Raw genomic sequence first — 26,554 nt, forward strand, 5'->3', positions numbered from 1 at the left:
TGTTATACAATCTTGTTTAAGAGATTTTTAGGATGAAGTGAGAATTATTTATAAGTAAACTGTTAAAGTCTCATTAAAACAATGATGGTAATAGTTATCACTACGTGCGGTATTACGTACATGCTTGAAGCGAACAGATGTCCCTATCTTCGGAATTGTTACGTATAATTATATTCTTAAATATTTGCTTCCATTATGGAACTACATTCCAGTAAGGTGGACAATCACCATAGCCTTCCTTTTGTTTTATATTTTGATACCAAGCTTTCTAGTTTTCAGGTGTGTCTTTAAAATGGAAGCAACTTAAGTGAATCTTTTGTACACATTATGTAAAAAGGAAAACTGAAATGGCATAGGCGGCCCCAGAGTGAGTGCAGTGGGTGCAGCTGCACCCAAATTAACTTCGATTTTCAGATTACCTACAACAATCCTGACTATTTTGTATATTTATTGTTTATTATGTTTGAATATATGTCAGTGACTTTTTAAGTCTCTTATAAGTTCCTTTCTATCATACAATGTTTCTTTTCTATTTTTTTTTTAATTTAGTAAAACTTATGGATTATCTTTGAGATCTCAAGGCTCAATAATGCAGAGCATTCTTCAACAATGTTAGGATGTATTGGCAAAGCGTCTTCGACGAACAGTGATATGTAATTGCTAGTTGAATTGTTATCGTATGTACGCATGTAGGCATGTTAATAATTTGCCCTTAAAATGTTTGTTCTTTGCAAATATTTTTTTACGTACTATGTTAATATTTTTACTATGTCTTATCCCTTCCCAGTCTGCACCCACATTACCAAAATCCTGGCGTTGTCTATGTGTACCGGTACTAAAAAACCTCCGTCCACTGGGGAAAGTAGTTAACAGGCTGTAATTAATAGTTTATTTATAGTGAAATTTCATTAAGAAAGCAACTTACATTCAATTATATTTGAAGAAATTAAAATCCAGTTCATTTTAAAGTAAATAGATAAATATTTTCACATATAAAGCAATGGGCTAAAACAGGAAGATACTGTAGGATACATAATATCCTTAAAGTTGGTGGATATTTGAATTGGAGTTTAGCATCGAGACCATATGAGACGACCTGCAACCAGAACTACATAAACTCCCAGCACGAATCGAACTCTAAATCACATACGTACGACGAAGTTGTATGAACAAATTGTAAGTTCAATGAAACTGTCTCTTCTCGAGTTTGCTGTGAAATAAATAATAAGCACAATATTATTATTATTACTACTACTACTACTCAAGTATAATAATAATAATAATAATAATAATAATAATAATAATAATAATAATAATAATAATAATAATAATAATAATAGAAGAGATATTATCAGGACACCAAAGAAGATTCACGTGAAATGACGGAATGGGGATAAGAGAAAGTTGCTCATTGTATGTCGGTCATCCCTACCAAGTAATAGACTGATTCTGATATTCAATAATTGTAGAGTAGAGGGTGTAACAACATATTGATTATAAGGCAAATGAAATGATGATTGGAACGAAGCGGTCAGTGACAAATATAAAAGTAAGAGGGAGGGAAAATAAAATAAGTAAATAGTTTTCGCTACCTTAGTAGTATTCTTAGTTATGACGTGAAGTGTTAACATGAAGTACAAGAAAGGATAGGAATGGCTCAAGAAGCCTTTAGGAGGAAGAAAAGTCTGTTTTTGCAACTTTGAATAGAGAGTTGAGAAGAAAAAAATCATAAAAATGCTTTGTGTGAAGTGTTATGCTGTATGGGTGAGAAACATGGACATTACGCAAAATTGATGAAAGGCGACTAGAAGCTTTCGGAATGTGGATATGAAGAAGAATGGAAGGACTTAGTCGAGAAATAAATGAATGAAAAGGTGTTAGAAATAGTGGGGAAGGTGAAAATACTTTCAGATATTATTGAGAAATGGAAGAGAAACTGATTGGGACATTGCCTAAAAGAAATTGCATGACGAGGAACGTGCTAGAGGGTATGTTGGCAAGAAAGACAGCGAGAGGGAAGAGAGCTACAATTAATGGAAGATATAAAAGCGAAAGCATGGAAGCTTCTCACTGAGGCAAGTGACTGGCCAATAATAGCACAATGTATACGATGAAGTAATCGAAGTGCCCACCAAGTATGTACTGCGCCATGTAAAACGATTTCTGAAGAAGGATGTAAAACGCATGCAATTCATCGGTCGCATGAGTAAGGCTTACGAGGGGAACTTGATATAAGTGATGGTTGTGTGAACGAATATTGCAGATACGTTAAATAATCAATTACCGACATACACGACAAGAGTATCGAGTGAGTGTAAACTATGGTGGCAAATAACGCATGGTAAACGCGTGAATAATATGATTCGTGAAAGGCGTAGATTATGATTTCTAAACTGCCGGATCTTGGAATTTTAGGAAAGTCACCTGTCGCATGGAGCAGCCAAATTACATCATGTAGTTCACATATGGCGGGTGCTTTCGTTTTACTTGATATGTTTTCTCACCTGCTACTTCATAATGGTAGATTGACAGAATTTCAGATGGTGGATTTGTAAAGTATGTTTTATCCTCTCTTCTATATCTCACTTTTTTCTTCATTGGTGGGTTAAAAGATTTTGAAAAAGTCACTCGTATTATTATTATTATTATTATTATTATTATTATTATTATTATTATTATTATATTACATTTATTTCAAGCCAACATAAAGAAAAATATAAAGTTTGGGTCGTGTTTTAAAGCTCTTTTATGAACGCATTTAACATCCTCATGTTGTAATTTCGGTAAATTCAGCGGTCGCGTGGAGATACCGAATTACATCACATAGCTACTTCATATACGGTGGACACTTTCATTTCACTTGATATATTTCCACACTTGCTACTTCATAATCGTTGATCGACAGAATTTCAGACGGTGAATGGATGAAGTCAAATGAACAGTGTGTTTTATCTTTGCTTCTTTATTTCAGGTATTCTCTGGTTAGGGGTCTGCAATGGTCGAAATTTTTAGCCCGGGCCCGTCCCAGTCCGTGAATTTATAATGAATAGCCTGGACCGGGCCTAAAAAATATTTTAGCATTTAGGTCCGAGTTCGTCCCGGGCCCGTGTCATAATCAAATGAGCCCGATATAAGCCCAAATTAGAGAAACTTAATAATTCAAAATTGCATTTTTATTTACAGCAATTAGAAATTTAATTTTGGAGTTGTACTTTAAAAGTTCTCCAGAAAGAACAGTGCAATAAATAGCGTTGTACTGTATATTTACAAAGTTAGTAACGGAAAACCCTGAAAAAATATGGTTGAATATTTAAAAAAAAATACGGCCCGAGCCTGGTCCGAGCTCGAAGTGATATATGGTTTGTAGGCCCGAGTCCAGCCCTCGAACCGGATCGGGCTTGGCCCGAGCTCATGCAGACCTCTCCCTCTGGTAAGTTAACAGACATTGAAAACATTATCAGTCGTAAAATAATAATAATAATAATAATAATAATAATAATAATAATAATAATAATAAATTTATTTCAAGCCAATAGAATGACAAGCATAAAGTTTTGATTCTGTTTTAAAGCTGTTTTGTATTAATTACGAAGGAGTTCAAGGTCTGGAATACGTGAGCACTGTACAGTGTACATATTTTTATCACTATTTTTACAATTTGTTAAGGATGTAGTTAAACATTTCACAAAGCCGATAACACTATTTAGGATTAATTAATTGCAACTTCTCTCAACCACACTTTTATTGATTATTAAAACTGGTAGAATTCAGCTTATTGTGTGTTGCACATATCCTTCACCTGAAAATGTAAACTCTTTTCACAAAGTTCAACAATATTGTTGTCTTGTTTTAACGAACTTCTGACTTTCTATAGTATGTAAACACTCGACAAACTCTCATAAAGAAACTACAACATATTATAGCCTTCATGTTATCTACCATAAAAGCGCTTTTCACTCATGCGATCAATTACACCAATAATAAAAAAAAACCTTTTTCTGTCACATAGACAAAACAGTTCACCTTAACTAAATGCACCCTCCTGAATACTTAAATAATAATAGAAAGAATAGTAACATTTAAGATCTTTGTGCGACAAAAGCGACTTGGATTCTGGCAAAGAGGACAAAATAATCTATTTCATTGACACAAATTTTAATTATGTCATTAGCTATAAAATCTGATCGAAGAATGGAATCGATAGCTATTTTATAGCTAAAATAACACGGATTATAATAAACTAATGGTATGGACATAATAAAATAACGTTTTTCCTTGACATTTGACAATAACTATCTTGAATTTTGGCAGTTTTTAAGCTTTATTTAATATATTAAACAACGAAATGTTAAATATTGATCTCAATCTTCAATCACATCTAGTAAAACAAACATATTCTCTTTAATGGCCACAGAATGTGCGATTTGTATTGATAGTTTAGTGTCCTTGTTGTGTGAATACGGTTTTAAGTATTAATTTTGAATAGTTCTTCAGGGATGCGTTAAAAACCCAGTACTCCATTAAACTGCCTATATCTGTGCAAATGAGAAACAATCATGACATAATAATCAAAGAAATTGTTTATCCATGCTCCCGAAGACTGAAACTCAAGTATTGAGACCCAGTAAATTCGAACTCTTTGACTCCGATCCAAGCAATTGACATGATACTTTGTGAGACTCAGATCTCTCATCAAGCCGTTCAATCTGGTTTGATGAATTAGAAAAGTTTTCCTCTCAAGTTCTAGACTATAGCTTAAGTCAAGAGATGTGGAAGTTTCAGGCAATTCAAATATTTGAAACGTTGCAGAGGATTCTTCTACTTTGAATTTGGACAAGAAATTAGAAGTTCAGGTCCCTTCGATACGGAATTAGGAATTTATAGCGAATGAAATATTAGGATACTCAATGAGATTTAGTTCTTTTATAATGACCCCCCATATTTGTTTGGATGAACTCTAGGCTGAAATAATAGTTCTCTGAAGACTGGTTGGCTCTCGCTAGACCATAGGAGAAAGGCATATCTCATTTTTAGTCGCCATTCACCCACTTAATAACATAAAAGTAACAAGTTCTGCACCACATATAGAGCCAACGCTTTGTCCTCATTGCCAACACGATATATAAATTAGTGTTGCAATAAGTTTGTTTTAATATTTCTACTTAAGAGCTTGTTTTAGCTTGTTTTAACACCCACATGGCCAACCATTTAGCATGCGCACCTTTAGGTGGAAGACCTGGGTTGGATTCCTTGCAAGAGCTCATGCGGTTCTGATTCCACGTTAAGCTGTATGTCGACTTCTCAGAAGGGACGCTAAACTGAAAACTAAATGAAATGAAATAAAACCACTGAATGAGATTGCTCCGGTTCCATACACTATTTTCCTTTGCATAAAGTTGCATAATAGTTATATTATACAAAGCTTATATTGGATTGTCTGTCCTTTTTACAGTTGGTAGGTTACTTTTGGTCTGCTTACTATCACTATTTGCAAGACATTCCCTTTCACCTTCATTACTGCCTATCTCACATTTCCACGACTTTCGAATTTCTCTCTTCCCTCACTCCGCTCTATGTGGTCTATAGCTGCTTAACTTATGGCGATGTCAGACACTATATGTTTGCATCGGATTTAGGTACAACCATACAAACCTTTACTGTCGAGAAACATATTCACTAGGGGCTTCATTTGGTGTGGCATTGGCGAAATTCCTCCTTCCTCTGAGTTTGAATTATGCATAACATTTTATCAATTGTAAGAATCTTGCCTGTTTCAACCAAATCTGAAATGATGCTGTTTGTTTCAAGTAACAAGAAAAGTATGAACTTCGTAACTACCAACACTATTGACACTAGATTGACTAAGTAGCAGTGAACTGACCCGATGTTGAACCATATTTTGTCACCTTATGAGGATCAATAAATGGAACACAAAAGTAATTTTCAATGAAATAAACTAAACACATGCGATACATTGGAGATGCCTGTAAGAATGAAAGTGTAAAATCTGAGAATGTTTGTTCGTTTTCCTTATTTTTCTCTAATATATTTCCTTAATAATATTAACCCGGCACAGGGCGCGTGGTGAGGCAATCCCTCACTCCTTGCTTTCCCCATGTACTACTGCGCAATGGTTATGAGCACGTGTATATCCTTCTATGTATTCCAAGTTCACTATTTTTAGCTTCAATCTGCAACTACAGCTTGTTGATGAAGAATCGTTGTTTTTGTTAGCAGTGCATTGTTAGAGGCTTTGCAATTCAGTGAGATTTTATCTCACCTTGCGCCCTGTTACGTTACTATTTCTGGCAGTGTTGAATACTACAAATACATTGACTGTTGGTAAATATATTAAACTATGGATGACAAAACTGCACAAAAAGTGTTACAATGGATGGATGAGGTGGAAAGGGAGATGAACATAAAGGAAGAGGCAGATGAAAGTGCAAGTAAAATATATATACAGCGAAAGATGGAGTTACAACGTGGAATGTTCACTCCAGAAACACGACACATAAAACTAGGCATAGAAATCTCGTGAGACATTTACCAGGTGTCAGAGGACAAGCACGAAATGTAAAATCGCCAATGGAAGCATGGCATTTATTTTTCCCTGAAGACACTATAAAACAAATTGTGGAATGTACGAATCTATTATTAGCAGAAATTCGTATAGGAGTAACACGTGAAAGAGAGATTCGTAACACTGATTATGAAGAAATGTTAGCTCTATTTGGTTTGCTGTATTTATCGGGTATGATGAAGAGTTCTCGTTTAAATCTGGAGGACTTCTGGGCAACTGACGGAACAGCTCCAGAATTGTTTAGTTTGGTCATGTCTCAGAAACGGTTTCGTATGCTTCTACGCGCCCTGCGTTTTGATGACATCAACACCAGACAGCAGAGAAAAGAAGAAGACAATTTAGCTCCAATACGGGCATTATTTGAAGAATTCGTATTGAAATTTGCGGCCTACTGAACACCACATGAACATGTAACTATTGATGAAATGCTTGAATCTTTCAGGGGAAGATGGTCTTTTCGATGTTACATACCAAATAAACCGGCAAAATATGGCATTAAAATATATTCCTTATGGACGCACATGTCTACTACACAATGAAAATTGAGATTTATCCGGGAACACAACAGCCGCGAGGACCATATGTTCAGGACAACAGTGCGCACGCAGTTGTCAAACGTCTCATCGAACCCACTACTAAATCTGGCAGAAATGTAACAACAGAAAATTTCTTCGCGTCATTTCCTTTAGCGCTAGATCTTCTAAAGAATCACTGCTTAACACTGGTTGGAACTCTAAGAAGTAACAAACCTCAGATTCCGGTTGAGTTCCTGAGTACAAAGGGAAGACCGCCATTTTCAAGCATGTTCGCTCATGGAGAATATATGTTACTGTGTTCATATGTGTCAAACAGAAGAGAAAATGTGCTATTACTCTCCACAATGCTTGAAGGAGAACACATTGATGAAGCAACAAAGGAGCAGGCTAAACCGGAAATCATTACATTTTATAATATGACGAAGAGTGGTGTAGACTGGGTGGATGGGCTGAAGAATTTCTACACAGTTGCAAGGAAAACCAACAGGTGGCCGTTACGTATCTTCTACACACTCCTTGATATTGGTGCTCTAAACAGCTACATCATATATAGATTTAACTGTGAAAATGCTGACGCAAGAAGACTCTATCAGAAAAAGTTAGCAATGGAACTCTGCAAGCCATACCTCACTAGAAGAGCAACAATACCATGCTTGAATACACTTTTGCCATCACAGATAAGAAGGATCCTGGGTGACTCTCCAGCACTTGTGCACTCCGAGGCACCAGCAGGGAATAGTGATAAAAGGAAATGTGGCTTCTGTCCCAGGAAGAAAAATCTATACATCAAAACATGTTGTGCAGACTGTCTTGTCCCAGTGTGCAAGGAGCACGCACCAGCTGTTCCTCTGTTGCAGGTGCCGAGGGCATGAACAACATGAAGACAGTGAGTGATAACTGCCACATTCCGAAAGGATTTTTCTCGGTTTGAATAAACTGTTTACCATTTTGTTCATTTGTTTGTTTCTTGTGATTCTGTAGCTTTACTGTATTATTCAGTGTTGGAAAATTATTGATTTTTTTATTGTGTAGTGATATCAATAAACAATGTAAAATACCCTGCATATATGACTAAAATATTCTAAAGTTGTAAATTTACAATAAAATTCGCAATTAAATCTTAAACTGTGTTAATAAGAGGGATTTTTCCATTACTTTCATAGGTGAGAGAAAATCTCACCACGCGCCCACTTGCGTTCCAAGTAACCACGCGCCCGGTGCCGGGTTAAAAGGAGGATAATATATAGTTTACAACTATCCAGTTAATAATATCATTACCTCCTATCTTTCCCCCGCTGTTAAGGCCCATATATTTCAATATTACATTGTAGATCTTCAGTTTGCACTATATATATATGTATATATATGGAGTCTCGACAACCCCCTCACATAGAGTAACTCTTTTATTACCGCACTTACAACAAAATGTAAGACAGAAAACCGTCTCCAAATATGATGATTTCACTCTAGAGTGAAGGAATTTTTTAAATCAGACGAGTCGTTTGGGCTGTATACTCTTGTAAGAGTATGGTGAATGAGGGCATGTTCGAAATAGAGGCTGGTCATTGACACTTTAGTGTAAAGGTCAGTAACTTCATTCACTTATATTGTGGATCCAGGTAAATGGCAACGTTGCGTTTTTGTTTATCCTTGGGCGCATACAAAATATACAAACTAAACGGCTCGTTCGATTTAAAAGATTCCTTCACTTTAGATTGATAATATATTTGGAGACAGTTTCCCCTCTTACATTTTGTTGTAACTCTGATATATATAGATAGATTGATTGATAGATAGATAGGCTTGAAATAGTCAAAGAAGATGCATGTTTGATATAATTATGTCTATGAATAAGAATGCGTGAGTTTCATTTTGATAAGGAAGTTTGGTGGATACTGTTGTTTTTAACAACAGTATATTTATACGTGTATTTGAATAGCACCCTGTTAGAATAAAATAATATCTCAAATAACTTCAAAGTTGCAGTGTTTTAAAAGGAGATTGCAACTATCTATCTAGAATTCTCAGAAAATATAAAAGAGAGAAACTTGTAGTTGGATTCAAGTAAAAGAGATTTTCAATTTATATTTATTACGTTTTTCCTTTCATAAAACAGGCCATACACATACATTCTTTAAAACTTGTTTTACCATTTTCTATGTCTTTCTTTTTTGTAGTGAAAATCTTCAAAGGTAAACCAACAACTATAGAAGAGAAAAGTTTAAATGAATTTATTTTTATATTTGAGTGTGGAATCTACACAGTGCATTAAATGTACAAGCATATCATTCTGAGAAATTGACCTTTCTTTTATTTTCTCTACATTAGTTGGGTGATAAGAAAACCTGGAAAGCCATTTCTTAGAAAATACTTTATTTATTTCTTTTTATTTACTTCCTCCACTACTTATATATTGAAATTGAAAACAAAGGGAATAATAGTCGAATTTTCTTCTCTTGTGGAAATACAGTAAGTAAAATATATTTAAATAGTACGGAAATTGCTGCTGAAGTGGTAAATAATAAGGAAGGTCTGTTTGTTCGTAAAGAAAAAAAAATCATGATTTCATTTTTGTGTATATATATTTCATAAACCATATCTTATTTTCCTGTTTCATTCTATTAAGTGTGAATAACTACATCTGCGAAATAGATATTATATTTTTTTTACATATCTCGTAACAAACTCATATTACTTACATAGAAAACAGTATGAAGGACATGAAACTCTGGTTGGAAAAGAGAATACAAAGGTGACTTTAATAAATGGAAAACGTATGAAATGAGGACGTAAAGCGGGACACAAAGAGTTAAAATTGTACTTGAACAAATTTTAATTAGATTATGCTTGTTGAAAAAAAAATCTTGGTAATCTAATATCAGTTTATGATTTTGAAGAGCTGACTAACTCGGAATAGTACTCGGATTGCGATTGTTCAACATCACCGTCTCCTTTAATCAAAACTGCATAAACGAGGGCCGTAAAACTTAAAGATTTCATTTCATGGTTCGTTTCTAAATTCTTTCAGAAACAGTCGATTAGCAGTCAGGAGTGGGACTGACGGTTTTTAAAAGTATATTGTTTCTAACATGGTCAGAGATACAGAAGAAGAAAAACATTCATATTGAAGGAAAACTCAACAAGTTTTTTTCAGCAAATTTTCATACTTGAACTACTACCGGTGACAGAGCTAGTATCGCCGATATAGAGAAATGGCGTCGGCAGTCGAGAAGGCGCAATGCGTGTTTTGTTAATGCTCTCCTGATGTTACCCTCCTGGACTTCTTCCTGTGGGAGTATGTGAAAGACCTTGTGTATTTTGGTGAAAAGGCGCGTAATCTTGATGAACTGAAGAACCGTACTAGGAACGCGATTGCTTCGGTAATACCTCAGATGTTACAGAATACATGGAGAGAGATTGAGTTCATCCTAGATGTTGTAAGAGTTAGAAATGGAGCTCACGCGGAGTTACAATGAGTTAGAATGACTTGTATGTAAAACCGAATAAACGTTTCGAGTTCTTCTTTAAAATGTATGTTTTTCTTTTCTTCTGTAGGCCTATCTCTGACAATATTAAAACTATATACTTTCAAGAAATGTCAGTCCCATTCTGAACACCCTATGTTTATTGATTATGTTGTTTCTGAAGCTGATGAGCAAGATATAAAGGTGGATGATTGTTTCAAACATATTGCGTCAGCAATACAGTATATCTACATAAGTTGTGTTCTGGTAAACACTATTTCTTATATGTTATCTATGAATTTATGAGAACTGACTGATTGGATGTTGAAATAATTGAAAGACCGTCTAGTCTTTGTACATAACAGTAGACATGGTTGAAAGGTAGCACTCTCCATGGAAGCATTCAAACTATTCATCGTGATATAGAAAAGATATTGATTCATAAATATAGCAAATCCAAATTGCTTCAATCTATATTCTGTTGGAAATTTTATGGACGTACGTATATACCGATGATGAAGAATGAGTAACTATGCTGCTAAAGCAAATGTCGTGGCTGTAATTTATATAGTTAAATCATTATCAAAACAGTTCACAAAAATACTTTTTAGAGATATGTTTACAAACTTTGCTGTTCATAAAGTTGATTTACATAATTTAGATAATGCATGTTTGTTTTGACTGAGCTTGATAGAGACAACAGCAGAAAGACTATTTATCAACGTCATGATAAGGCTAATGTGTCAACACATAGTGTATATAAAAAATTCAAAATAAAACATTTAAAAATGTTTACTTTTAATAAAAAAAGTTTACAAATGAAAAGTATTAAACCAGAAGAGATTATACAAATTAAAAGAGAGTTGAGTTGATTTTAATGTCTCTTTCAGCAGCGGGGCTATATGAGACGGGACTTACTGATTAACGTGGAATCTGAACCACATGAGCTCGCACAGGGAACCGAACCCTGGTCTTCCACTCCACAGGCGCGTACTCTAACCGCTTAGCCACAAAAGAGCTCAAGTTAAAAGAGTGGTTGCAAGAATTTGATAGAATAAATGCCAGTCCGTTTGTCAATGCTACATTTTTGACTGTGGTGATGGCACGTTAGTTTCCCCGAATGCCACTTCTCGGTATGTATCACAAAAAAATATACAGTCCTATTACTGCAGCTGATGGCATCTCAAAAGAATGTGTTTCATTCGGCGTGTTTACAAGAGGAAGCACACAAACTTATCACACATTGGAAGTCTATACAGATAAGACCATGGAGCAGCAATAGCAGAAGCGAATGACCGTAATTACTTAGTCCACCAGTGATTAATGAACTCACGCGAGACAGACTAAATTCTGAACTGCTCTCGTTCCGAATTGTTCCGACAGAATTTTGACGTTTTGAATTACTCGCATATTCTTTCTTCTCGAATCGTCCCTGTTTACGATCAGGATATTGTTCCAGGAACCATCCAAACTTTTGCAGGTTTTTCTGAATACTTATGTAATGTTTCTTATGTGATGAGAACTGAAGGTCCAGTATTAGTGTAGCCAACAGCTATGGTGGAAATGCAAATATATGTAGCAAAGAAAGAGGCCATAGAAAACTGTTTTGAGGAGATTTTTTATATGCTCAAACATGCCATGATCTTGTAGGCTGAAGATGTGTTTGTTACTAGTCGAAAATTTGGCCAGGACGAACCAGAAAGTTGCAGAAATGGTCAGGAATAACTAAACTAACACTATGGCATATGGAACCCGGAGGTTCAATGTCGAAACCACAAAACCTCTACACTAATTTCTATCATTAGCTAATTGGATCCAGTTTCTACTTTGCATTCTTATATCTGTGAGATCCATCTTAATATTGTCTCCCATTTGCACCAAGGTCTTCCTAATGGTCACTTTCAGATTGGTCTTATGGTTAAGACTTTGAAAGCATTCATATTTTCTTCCATCATTTCTACATGACTTGCCCACCTCAGCTTCCTAGACTTGATAACCCTAATAACCTTGGGTAACCGTGTAAATTATGTAGTTCCTCATTATGAAGTTTTCGCCATTCTCCATTCCCGTTCCTCTTGGTCCGAATATTCGTCTCAGGACCTTGTTCTCAAACACTTTAATTCTATGTTCTTCCCTCAGAGTAAGCGACCATGTTTCGCAACCATACAGAACAACAGGCATGATTATCGTTTTATATATTTTAAGCTTCCAATTCCTCGACAGAATTCGCGACGACAAGAGGTTCTGAACCGAATAGTGACACGAATTCCCTGCTTTCAGTTGAGATTTAATTTCTTCGTCAATATGACTTTCGCCTGTTATTATTGATCCAAAATATTTGAAAGTATCCACTTTATCAAAAGTATTATTTAATATTTAACCGCATCCAAAATTTTGCCGTATTACGATCCCGATCACTTCCATGTATTTAGTTGTCTCTGTATTTACTTCTAAACCCATGTCCTTGCAAGCGTTTAGTAAGATCTCTGCATTTCTTTCTATTATTCTCTTATCATTTCCTAATAAATTTACATCATCAGCATATGCCATAACCTGGTGAAAAACGTTCAACTGTAGGCCCTGTTTGCCATCTTTAAGTTTCCTTATAGCGTATTCCAGAACAAAGTTAAATAATAATGGCGACAACGCATCTTCTTGATTCAGGCCGTTTACAAAGTGAAAGCTCGTGGACAAAAATTTTCCTACCTGGACTTTGGGATTCATTTAAAGATATCTTAGTTAATCTAATTAGCCTTCTCGGTATTCCAAGTTATGTAAAAACGTTGTATAATGTTTCTCTTCTAACCGAGTCGTACGCCTTTCTAAAATCCATAAATAATTTATGTACCGGGGTATTGTAATCCCACTTCTTTTCGAGTATTTGGCGAATGGTAAATATTTGGTCGATAGTTGATCGATTTCGTCAAAATTCGCACTGATAATCTCCAATAATTTCATCTGCGTATGGGGTCAATCTTGCTAAAAGAATATTTGAAAGGATTTTATAAGATTTTTACAAAAGAGAAATGCCTCCATAATTATTACAGTCAGTTTTGTCGCCTTTCTTGTGAATTGGAGCAATCATTGATTCTTTCCACTCTTGTGGCAATTCTTCCTTGTTCCAGATAAGGAGAATGATTTTATGTATCTTTCTCCACAGTGTTTCGCTTCCAGCTAAAATTAACTCAGTCTAAATTTCGTCTCGCCAATTACCAGGAGATTTGTGTTTCTTTAATTTTCTTTATACTTCTGTATAGGTTTGTGTTTCTACTTCTATTCGGTTGGGTTCTGGAATATACGGTTCTGTGGTATGTGTCTCCTTTTCTCCACACACATTAGTTTTTGGCTGCGTGCTCAGCAAATTGTCAAATAAATCTTTCCATCTATTTAAGATGCTATCCATATCAGTGAGAACTGTACCGTCAGCTTTCTTTAATATATAAGCACGAGGTTGATAGCCTTTCTTAAATTCGGTGATCTCCTTATACATGTCCCGAATGTTTTTATTTATACTATTATCTTCAAGTTCATTAATTTTAGCTTTCAAAAAATCGCGTATCTTTGTTCTAAAAGTTTTCAAAGTTTCCCGCCTGATATCTGCGAAATTGTCTTTAGTTATTTCATTCGGATTTTATAGCCAACGTAATTTTGCCTGTTTTCTCTTCTCTGCTAGTTTAATGCATTTCTGGTTTGTTCCTACGAATTTCCGCGTGTCCCAATTTTTCTATTGCTGAAATTTTACCCTAACATTAGTATACTCCGATTGTTCTAAAACTGAGAATATATTCGAAACTTCAATCTCTTCTAATTTCTTTAAATTAAATCTCTCCGTTTTCGGACATTAAATATTACCTTTATTCAACGCTAATCTCTCTTGCATTATCGCTACAACCAAATAGTGGTCAGTGTCACAATCAGCCCCTCTAAACGGCCGGACATCAATTATGCTAGATTGCCTTCTTCTATCTACTAAAACGTGATCAATTTGATTATGTGTTTTTCCGTGTGGTGATGTCCAAGTGTATTTATGAACGTCGCGATGTGGGAATTTTGTGCTCTTGATGATTAGGGTTTTGGACTTTGCGAAGTTCACGAGTCTAACACTTTCTTGTCATTACTTGCAGACTTTCGTTTCCTATAATCGGTTTGAAAATATCCTCTCATCCTACCTTCGCATTGAAATCCTCTAATAGAATTTTCGTATGTTATCGGGAGTAGGTCAAATATCCGTTCCACTTCTTCGTAAAAACTGTATTTTATATCGTCATCCTTATCTTCAGTTGGTGCATGTACATTTAAAACAATAATATCACACTACCGTCCCTTAAGAATAATAAAAGAAAGTCTGTCAGTAACAAATTTAATAAGTTTAATTGCTTGTAATATTCGCTTGTGAACAAAAACGCTGTTCCTAACTGGTGGTTTTTATTTCCTACCCCGTAAAAGAACGTAAAATGTCCGGAATTCACAGATCCATTTCCTTCCCACCTAACGTCCTGCACTCATACTGGATCCGTCCTGTATTTATCTACTTATTACGGATTTTAACGCGCCTGGCCTATAAAGACTTCTAATATTCCATGTTCCAAATCTCATGTCCATTTTCTTTTGCTGAGGTCGTGTCGTTATCAGTTCTTGTCCGAGGCTTTTGTGAATGTTTTTGAACAAGTGCTTTTTTTATTACAGGAAGATGTTGTTAACCTTACCAAAACCCCCAAGCTGGAGGACTACTCCTAGTCGTCCGTCCGCGACCGCTTATTCAGTATATTTGCAGCTAACCTCTATATCTAGAGGCCTTCTCCTCGATCTGCAACCTGAGGACGAGCCATACTATGGTGACAGGAACCCACGTTACACGGTTGGTCAAGAATACAACGCATTATTTCTAAGAATTCTCTTTTACGATACTTTACGGATGTTCGTTTACTTCTGCACACAATAACAATAGAACAACTCGATCGGTGAAAACGTATACGGAGCAAGTTCATAGCTTGAAGACAAGACAACCAAAATTTTGAAAGCGTAGTGCCCATGTTAAGCGATGATCAAATGTAATATCCAAGCTGAATGTGCTTACAGATACAACTCGTGATAATAGCTCACAAAGTCCTTACAGTTTCATCTCGTTTTATGATTATAAGGAATAAAATTTCATGCAATCAAGATGAGAAAGTCTTTTTAAAGAAATACGATTGAATGGCTGCAATAGCGTAAGAAAATATTGATAGGCATTACGAAAGATATAATAAGATATACCATCTATTCTTGAGTAGCATAAGTTAGAGTCAAATTCAAAATCCGTGAATAAAATTTTATAATTCTTGGCATTAGCACTTCAGACATTTGATGCGTTCTGCTCAATACAGGTACTAAAGTGATTGAACTCTTAAGAATAATGAGCAGATTCAGAGATGAGACAAAAACGTCTACCCAATATGTTGGCTACCTATGTTGTTTCAGTATCCAGGGTAATACCTACTTTTTAATTCAGGCACACTAGAAGTAGTACTGTGAAGATATGTGTATTTCGATACATGGCAAAGTTTCTTATTTTGAACAACGGGACATTTTATTTTAAAAGAACATTACACTGAAAAGAATAACTATTCATTTTAAGTTAAATCACCTTTCGACTTTTTTTTTCTAAGTTCATTTGCCTTTGCTGTCTGTCATTTACTTCTTACGTTTGTAATTTCTCAATTAATAAAATAACAGATTGCTTACCCGTCTGCATTCCTATCATCACCTTACCTTGGTTAATCTACAAGCATGCACTTTCTTCATCGAGACGCAAATCAGAGTGAATAACCCAGGACATGAACCCGGAAAGAAGGCCATATAAAATCAATTGAGAGACTTTTGGAAGGGTCAGTCGACATGGAGCGAGGGACGAGTTAGAATGTAAACCGCGAGCTTCATTTTGAAATTTACGATTGAAAGCCTTGCTCTGTCTTATAGAGCACCTTTGTTTCGGCTAACGCCAGATAGCCATCTACGACGATGTATTGCTTTTTGAGAAGAAGTTTTAAGTTTAACTAGAATCGCGGTCTTCGTAAAGTTGGTTTCTCAGTCCGGGTTTCGCCAACCCTTAACCTTGGTTATTTGGATGAACGGCCAGCCAAACAGAGAGACGGGCGGACATCAGCCCGCTGGAGGAATCGTCGAGAAGGCAACAATCAGACCTGCAAGTAAGTGCGAGTAGATTAACCTATCCTGAAAGTTACTCCCTTCTTGCCCCTTTTCACCCCCTTTAACATCACAGTCTGTTTCTTTTGTATGTCTTGGATTTTATTTAAATGCAACCCAGGTTGGATCCCGTACCTCACATTTTGTTAAGTTGTATATTTGCAAATCCTGGGCGCAACTTGTCGGTTCTATCATCCCCAATCACGTCATTTATGAGTACATTATCTGAGCTCTCAGACCGACAAGGGGCGACTGCACATGGCGGAGATGTGGTTTTAACTTGTGTGGATGCACACATATCTGCGACCCTCGATTTATTTTGCTTTAGTTTGTTTGCCGCCCACCGTTAGAATTTAATGAAATTCTATTTGTTTTACCACCCTCTCAATTTGTTGTGTTATTTTGTTTTATGTGCATTTTTAGTTATTTTATTTAGAGATATTTAGTGAAAATGGTGAATACTAACATTATGGCACAAGCTCGTCTTACGTCTCTAGATTCTATTGTGCGCACCACATTTTTTCACGGCAAGTATGGGGAAGACGTTATTCGTTGTTTGAGTATTTCGAATCTTACTGCGTCATTTATGAGTTCAATGCAGTAAAGAAGCGTTATTTGCTTCCATATTTATTACGGGACGGAGCCTTAGCGTGGTTTCTAGCCTTAACTAGAACAGACGAATTTGTGAATCTGTCGTATGTAGATATAAAGAGACGAATGATCATATTATTTGGTGGTTTTGTAGTTAAGAAGGTAACGGAACACACCATTCGTTCTAGAGATCAAAAAGAAGGAGAACCTATTATGTCATATATTTATGAGAAGCTAGATCTCATACTTAGTTTCGATAAAGCCATGCCTATTCAACAACAAATTAATTTCCTTATTGAAGGGTTATTGCCTCAGTATTTTAAGCTTACATGCAACAAATCGTTTCCATCCGTTGATGCGCTATGTGAGTTTTTATTACAAGAACAGTCAGCTGAGCTAATAGTGAATTATAAGACGCTCATTAAAGCCAATTCGAAAGAACAAATCTTGAAGTTTAGTACACCGGAATTTATCGCTAAGATAGCTGATGTTTCATTGCGCGATAATTCTCATGTTTCATTTCCTCTCGAAGAACAACAGGAAAAAAAGAAATGCTTGCACGTTTGCATTATGATATCTTATCCGCTGAGAAAGAATGCGGTACTCAACAGTCTCTAGATTCTATCTCGCCTCCTCAACAGAAATGTAACTCTTTTTCTTCTTTTCGTTCCTCTGAATGCAAAAGTGACAATAATAATAATAATATGTATGATAGAATGGGCTCTGCGACGAATACCTCTGTTATGGTTAAGAACGAACAGAACAGGTGCAAACAGAATCATAGTACGTCTCACGTGAATAATAAAATACACTGTCCGGCCAAAGCATTAGTGTGTAACATGGCACAATTCAAGGGAAGTAATAATGGTAATGTTTTCCATAGCGGAAATAGTTCAGGGAATAGTGAGAGACCTGCTTTTAAGACTCACACGATAACTACGCGTATTGTTAGGGATAGGATTCTGCCTTGTATCAAAATTACTATTGGAAATAAAGAGTATAAAGCGTTGTTGGACTCTGGGAGTCAAATTTCAATTTGCACTAGGGAGCTCCTTCCTCCGAACACTAGACTTGTTAAAAGACGTACTATTATCCGTGGCATCTCGGGTAAAGGACTTGAAACTAACACGTTAGCTGTACTGAAGTTCAAAACTGACGGTTATTCATTTACGCATACCTTTAGAGTTGTAGACAAATTTGCATCTTCTGTTTTGTTGGGGAACGATTGGTTACTCCCTCAACATGTCACTATTAACCAGGATATTCACGTAGTTCATATAGTTAGGTTTGGGAAACCTACTGATCACGCGCTACCTGAAAGTCATGCTATGGGCACAGTTTCTGAACAAACAACGAACCTCGTGGAAGCCTATTTTATAACGGCGAAATCTGTTACTTTGCCACCTAATTCCAGTGTTTCAGTACCTGTTCGTAAGATTAATGATTTAGTGGGACTTAAAAATGTTTTGCAACCCAATGAGAAAATCAGTTCTAAAGCCGGAATTTCTGTCAATGAATCTAGAGTGGATCCTGTTAATTCTGTCATTAAAGTAGTCAACCCAACCAACAAAAAGTTGTGATTAGAGAAAAATCTTCATTTAGGTGAAGCTATTGACATTAGGCCGGGTGCACATTATCCAAATGATACAGATAGTGTTCAAAATCATGGTTTAGCCAGTAAACAAGACAACAATAACTTTCCTGTCGGTTTTGATGTCAGGCGTGCGGACATTAACCCTCAACTTTCGGACGATCAGAAGCAAATGTTTTATTCTGTTATAGAGGAGTATAAGGATTGTTTTTCTTGGTCAGAGGATGATTTTGGAGTGGCCAAGGGTTACCTACATGAAATCAAAATGCTAGATAACGTCACAGTTTACACCAATCAGTTTCCTATCCCCTTCCACTTAAGAGAAGAAGTTAAAAAACAGATTGATACTTTGCTCAAACAAAAGGTTATTAGGAGGTGTATCTCGAGTTATAACTCACCTATTCTTCTCGTGAAAAAGAAGTCTGGATCCTACAGATTTTGTTTGGACTGTAGAGGGATCAATTTACACATTGCGCCAGACAGTTTTCCTGTACCGTCGATAGAAGGCATTTTTTCGCGTCTTAGTAAGTGTCGCTACCTGTGCTGCTCGGACTTGCTCAGTGTTTTTTTTCAAGTGAAAATCGCGGAAGAATACCAACACGTCACTGCCTTTTCAATCCCAGGAGCTGGTTCATTTTGTTTTCCAGCACTCCCACAGGGCCTTATCACTAGTTCCGCTGGTTTAAACAGATTAGTGAAAATGACACTGGAAGGATTAGAAGCTGAACAAGTTTTCGGGTACCTTGATGATTTTTTTGGGGTGGGAACACTTTTGAGGATGTTACCAATCTCACCAAGAAGTTATTTCAACGAATTAGAGAACGTGGTCTTAAACTTGCACCAGAAAAAACGAAATTGGCTTACTTTCATTAACAGTTTTGGGACACGATATTTCGTACGATGGCTTGCGAATTTCCAAGAAAATAACTGACTCCATTAGTAATTATGAACGTCCGAAGACGAAAAAACATGTGAAAAGTTTTCTAGGATTAGCTAGCTTTGTAAGACGATTCTTACCTATTTTTTCTGAAATTGCGGAACCTTTGAACTCGCTTCTCAGAAAGGATGTACCGTTCAAGTGGACACAAAAACAACAAGATGCTTTTGAGAAAATTAAAGACCTTATCATAAAATCGCCATATTTGATGCATTATAATCCGAAACACCCTGTATACTTGTTCTGTGATGCATCAACTAGCGGTCTGGCTGCCGTGCTCAAACAACCGTATGCTCTCCAGATGACCCAGAGTTAGCACCCATTGTTCATTGTAGCCGTAGCTTAAGTAAAAGCGAAAAATCTAGGCACCCTTACGAACTTGAACTTTTGAGTAATATATATGCCTTTCGATCCTTTCGTTACTTTTTACTAGGACGTCACTTTTTTTTGAAAACCGATTGTAAGAGTCTTTTGTTTTTAAAGCAGACAAAAAATGTAGGCAAATTTGCTAGGTGGCTTAGTTTTATTGAACAGTATAACTTTACTGTGACACACATATCTGGGGTATCTAACATAGACGCCGATGCACTTTCACGTTTTTCTCGTGCCCCCAGGGACATTTCTGATGAGCAACAAAATGAGGAAGACCCTCGAGTATTTTCTTCCACTGTTACAGAGTGTAACAATATGCTAAGTGACGAGCCTTCTCTCAGAAATGAACAAATGAAGGACCCGTTTTATAAGGATATTTTTGATTGGTTAGAAAACAAGAAAAAGAAAAATCCCAAAATTGAAAGACAGGCATTTTATTTCACGCTTAAAGAAGGAATTTTGTATAGAAAACAAAAAAAATCTAGTGGTACGAAATTTTTAGTTGCTGTACCTGTTTCATTACGCTATAAAGTTTTTGATGCGGCTCATACTTCTGCCATTGGTTCAAGTCACGGAGGCTTTTCTAAGACATATGATCTTTTAGTGAAATCTGTGTATTTCCCTAATATGAAACAATATGTCTATCAGAAATGCAAAGAATATTTAATTTGCCAGTCCAGCAAAAATAAACCTGGTTCTGCTTATGGTACATTGCAAACGTATTCTCAAGTGCCGCCCTTCTATCGCATTTTCGTAGACATTGGAGGGGTGTACTCCTCGAGTAATATTTTGAGACACAAGTATTTGATTGTCGTTGTCGATGCTGCTACTCGGTATACTATTTGTGGTTCATTAGCAGATATACCAGCATCTTCTGTAAGTAGTATTCTTTATGAAAATGTAATTTTGAAATACGGTATTTCTAAAGAATTAGTCACAGACAAAGGTCCATATTTTACAAGTAATCTATTCAAGGAGTTGTGTGCGATGATTGGAGCTAAGATTCGAATTGTAAATGTTCAAGCTCATTACGCTAACGGGACAGCTGAGATAGCTATCCGAAACATTGAACAGAGACTGAAATCTGCGTTATGAAATAAAGATCAAGGAAAATGGGTCGAACTGCTGCCATCTGTTGTATTAGCCCACAATTTAACTGTCAATTTATCCTCTGGATACAGCCCCTTTGAACTTTTGCATGGATTCAGATGTAGGATGCTACATGAAGCAATTTTGGACACTCCTTGTCAATTTCAGGACAATGCTGAACGTTTACAGCAACTTGGAGAAATACGAGACAAAGCCCATGATAAATGGTTCCAGAGACATAAGACGGCGACGAAATTTTATGGCAAACGTCATTCGAAATCTAATTTTAAAGTCGGAGACAAGGTATGGATTTTGGACAGTACCATGAAGAAAGGATCCACCAGAGCTTTCAGTGGACGTTATTTTGGTCCAGGAATCATTCAGGATAATGACCACTCAAATTCCTATTTTGTTAAGTTCAAGACTGCACGAGGAAGATTCAAGGTTGATTCGATTGCAGTACAGAGATTGAAGAAATACTACGAGAAACAGGAGAAGGAAAACGAGGAATAGGGAGAAGAAGATGATGTTAACTTGGATATAAAAGACGTTCTTGAGGATGCTACTGCGAATGCCTGCTGTGCCGACGAACAGGAAGAAAAACAGAAGAAAGAGAAAGAAAAAGAAGTACACTATGAAATTGTTTTTAATCCTGCGGTAAACATGATAGAAAGAGAAGAAGATATTCCATCTGTGAATCTTCGTGAGGTTGTGATTGCCAACCAATTACCCGCTTGGGCTGAAACAGGGAAGAATTGTTCCGGCTTGAACCCGAAGTTTGGTGCCAATTCTGCAATCAACAAGAAAATCAGTGTTTTTCGTGGAGATATTGCTATGATTAAAGCTGACGCTGTTGTCAACCCCACGAATGAATTACTCATTCCATTAGGAGGAGCGGATAGAAGTAGCCAAGAAGCTGCAGGAGAAGAATTTCGTAAAGATTGTGAGAAAATACGTTCTTTAAAACCAGGACAAGTGAAGATTGCTCCAGGTTATAATCTCCCCGCTGATCACGTATTATTGACGTGTGGTCCCACAGATGCGAACAAGAAGACTTTGGAGAATTGTTATAACAATGGTTTTGATTTTGTGTTGAAAAATCAGTTTTCAACTGTGGCTTTTCCTTGCATCGCTGCTGGTGCATTTCATTTCCCTAAAGAACCTGCTGCGAGAATTGCATTGCTGAGTACACGAAAATTTTTAGAGGATCATGTGGACAACGTAGACCGTATTGTATTGTGTATTTTCGACAAGGAGAATTGGGATCTCTATCAGCGTCTTTTACCTGTGTATTTTCCCTTGGAAGAAGGAAAAGAAGCGGAAGCTGTTTCTCTGCAATGAAGTTTTTTTTAAAAAAAAAGAGGAAAAAAAGAAGACGGTTCTCAAAGGAAGATTTGATGGATTAGGAACATCTGTGCAGTTGGTAACGAATTTTGTTTTGACACTGGCCATGTCATTATGGAATTTGTTTTGGTTTGTTTGTATTTCTAAGTTTTGCCGGCAATAACAATTACATCGAAGAGAAGGCGAAAAAGGAGTACTCATATAGACATCATTGTTTTTTCAGTTACTTAGAACTGTTGGTTAACTTTGTAGAACACGTTCTTTTTCTTGGTCATCTTATCAACAGCTTATAAACTGAATAAATTAGTATCTAGGCGCCAAATCAACATCTTATTGATACATTATGTTTTGCAGAAAAAAATCAGGGGGATAGACGCAACTGTGAATTGATATGTGTATGCTATCTATGTTATGATAGTGACGAAGAAGGAATTTTTACGTTTTTTGCATTTTTCAAGATGCATTTTATAACCCAAATGTGGATGTAAAGAAGAATGAAGTTTTTTTATTTCCCTGGATTTTTGACTCGATCCTACGATTTGTTATTAATTATTGGGAATATACTCAGTCAATGTATTCTTTTCAAAGGAATACACACTGCTATAGCCTCTATGTGAATTTAGTGATCTTTTTGAATGATCAATTTTTCATCGCCTGCAGTGTATATAGTAAACTTGCGTATTTCTTCATGAAGATGACTCGGATTTATGTATGATGAAGATTTGTGCTTATTTGATGAATATTTTTGTATATTTGAAGATTTGACTTGATTCCACATTTTCCTGTGGGCTTACGTGCTTTTACTTTTGTATAAAAAAGTTTTTTTCTTTTTTTTTCTTTTAGCGCATATTTAGTTAGGGATTTAGGAATATGTTTGGTGATAGTCTGTCATGTTGATTTCTTTAAGGTTTTAATAGCCAGTGCAGAGGGCTATAACTCTGCCAATACGTCGCTCACTGTGGAACTAAATTCTCCACAATTCGTTTTTCTAATACCTGAAATCAACATTCTTTTGTGTTGTTTTATCTGTTATTTCTATGGGTAGCTAGATAAATTTTCTTCTACCGCGTGATGATTATTTTGATTATAGAGTTACAATTTTATTGGAATTGGAGTTTTTATTTACTATATATAGATATATACGCATGGATTATGGTTTAGTTATTACTTTTGCATTTTCCCCCCTGATTTTTCGTCGATTTTTTTTTTCATCCCATTAAATTATCCAATTATTGTCCCTACTCCCATATCTTACGTGTTTTCGGCAGTCATTGACTGTATCCCCTAAATTTTGTGATGTTACTATTATATACCTGTCTACCCTACTCCTATAATCTACTTGTACTGAATGAACTTTCCAGTTATGTGATGTGTAAGGACATTGTATCTGTGATTTCCAGACCTACATTTTATGCTTAGTGATGCTGTGTTTACAACATCGACCTTGCTGTGCTTACGTCATTTGGCATTGACTGTTCTGCTGTCAGCTTTGTTAGTGTGTGAACATTTCTACTGTACTCATCATTTCTTATCATATGATTCTTTTCAGACTATATTTGCTGCTGTGTTTTTATCATGAAGACTGCATGAAACTACAAAGTTGCTTAAGCTTTTTTTTTTAAACAGAAATTCTAAAAAGTGATTTTTTTGTTTGTCTCCGAAATGTTTTCATTCGGGACTTTGATTTCAGGGGGTGATGTGAAGATATGTGTATTTAGATACATGGCAAAGTTTCTTATTTTGAACAACGGGACATTTTATTTTAAAAGAACATTACAGTGAAAAGAATAACTATTCGTTTTAAGTTAAATCACCTTTCGACTTTTTTTTCTAAGTTCATTTGCCTTTGCTGTCTGTCATTTCCTTCTTACGTTTGTAATTTCTCAATTAATAAAATAACAGATTGCTTACCCGTCTGCATTCCTATCATCACCTTACCTTGGTTAATCTACAAGCATGCACTTTCTTCATCGAGACGCAAATCAGAGTGAATAACCCAGGACATGAACCCGGAAAGAAGGCCATACAAAATCAATTGAGAGACTTTTGGAAGGGTCAGTCGACATGGAGCGAGGGACGAGTTAGAATGTAAACCGCGAGCTTCATTTTGAAATTTACGATTGAAAGCCTTGCTCTGTCTTATAGAGCACCTTTGTTTCGGCTAACGCCAGATAGCCATCTACGACGATGTATTGCTTTTTGAGAAGAAGTTTTAAGTTTAACTAGAATCGCAGTCTTCGTAAAGTTGGTTTCTCAGTCCGGGTTTCGCCAACCCTTAACCTTGGTTATTTGGATGAACGGCCAGCCAAACAGAGAGACGGGCGGACATCAGCCCACTGGAGGAATCGTCGAGAAGGCAACAATCAGACCTGCAAGTAAGTGCGAGTAGATTAACCTATCCTGAAAGTTACTCCCTTCTTGCCCCTTTTCACCCCCTTTAACATCACAGTCTGTTTCTTTTTTATGTCTTGGATTTTATTTAAACGCAACCCAGGTTGGATCCCGTACCTCACATTTTGTTAAGTTGTATGTTTGCAAATGCTGGGCGCAACTTGTCATTTCTATCATCCCCAATCACGTCATTTATGAGTACATTATCTGAGCTCTCAGACCGACAAGGGCGACTGCACAGTACTGTGGACATTAATTGAGCAAACTCAACACTACGCAGTAATCACAGGTATCCGACTACAGAGACGTGACATGAGCTGGTCTTCATAAATCATTCTTTTCACATTTTGGAATGTAACAATGGCAGCATCTGTTACACATTGCTCAAATAAACATACGTAATATGATAATTAGAAGGCTGAAAATTCAACTCAAAAAATTCTTGCCAAACAGAACGCTTGAAGTTGAAGTGTGGATTATAATTATATCAGTTGAAGATTATATTGGAAACGATAATGTTAGATTTGAAGTGAATAGCGCGAAATGATGACTGTCATATAAATCGGGATGTACACTTCATGTTATTGACCCAGATAAGGGCCACCTACACATAATAAGATTAATACACTAATACGTCCCTCGGCTAGTAGTGAAGTGAGTAGAATTTTCATTGTTTAGGACGAGTATTTCAGTCTACTCAAGCAAATCAGTGACATAGAGGTTAGATCTTCAGTACATATTGAACTCCATAAACGGTAGAAAGTGTTCAAATATTAAACAACTAATACGCAAGGTTTGAGTTGATTGCAGAGCTCAAGTTAATTGCTTGTTCTAAATCCTTCAGATCGAGAAATATGTAGAAAACTAGTTGTTGTTCAGTGGGGAAAGAAAGATAGAACCACAACTGCTTGTAAACTAGTAATTTGGTTAATATGCAATAATGGATTGCACCAGAAAATCCAATGGTGCTTCCGCCAGTACCGCAACAATCTTTGTTTTTATCATTTCTATAGAGTATGAAATGCGATACACTATGTTTTCGGAGTTATAGTCGGTAAAGACACTACTGTATTTTATTTTTGTTCAGGGAGCATAAGCATAAAAGCTCAGTTTAGGAGAAAAAGTTTACACAAATTTCTGGAACTACAAAGTAAGGAAACGAAACAGGACCCTGTACGTTTTTAAATCGACACTTAACATCGGCAATAAAAATCAAAAGCTCTGATACATCTTCTTCTCAAAGACAAAAAGGTGCTTGAAAAAATCATACTGATCACCCTTACATTTACATAATCGCTATACAAGACTTGGCCCCATGAATTCTCTGGTCAAAATTCGAATAAATAATAACAGTCGCGTTACAGAACGTACTGGTGTTCCCGAAATCTGACACTTAAAGCAATGAAATGGCCTAAGTATGTATGGTTGGACTTTGAATTGATAATAAACTGTCATTAGGAATTACGGGTG

This window comes from Thermobia domestica, chromosome 7 (genome assembly GCF_964235325.1).
Source record: "Thermobia domestica chromosome 7, izTheDome1.hap1.1, whole genome shotgun sequence".
Taxonomy (NCBI): Eukaryota; Metazoa; Arthropoda; class Insecta; order Zygentoma; family Lepismatidae; genus Thermobia; species Thermobia domestica.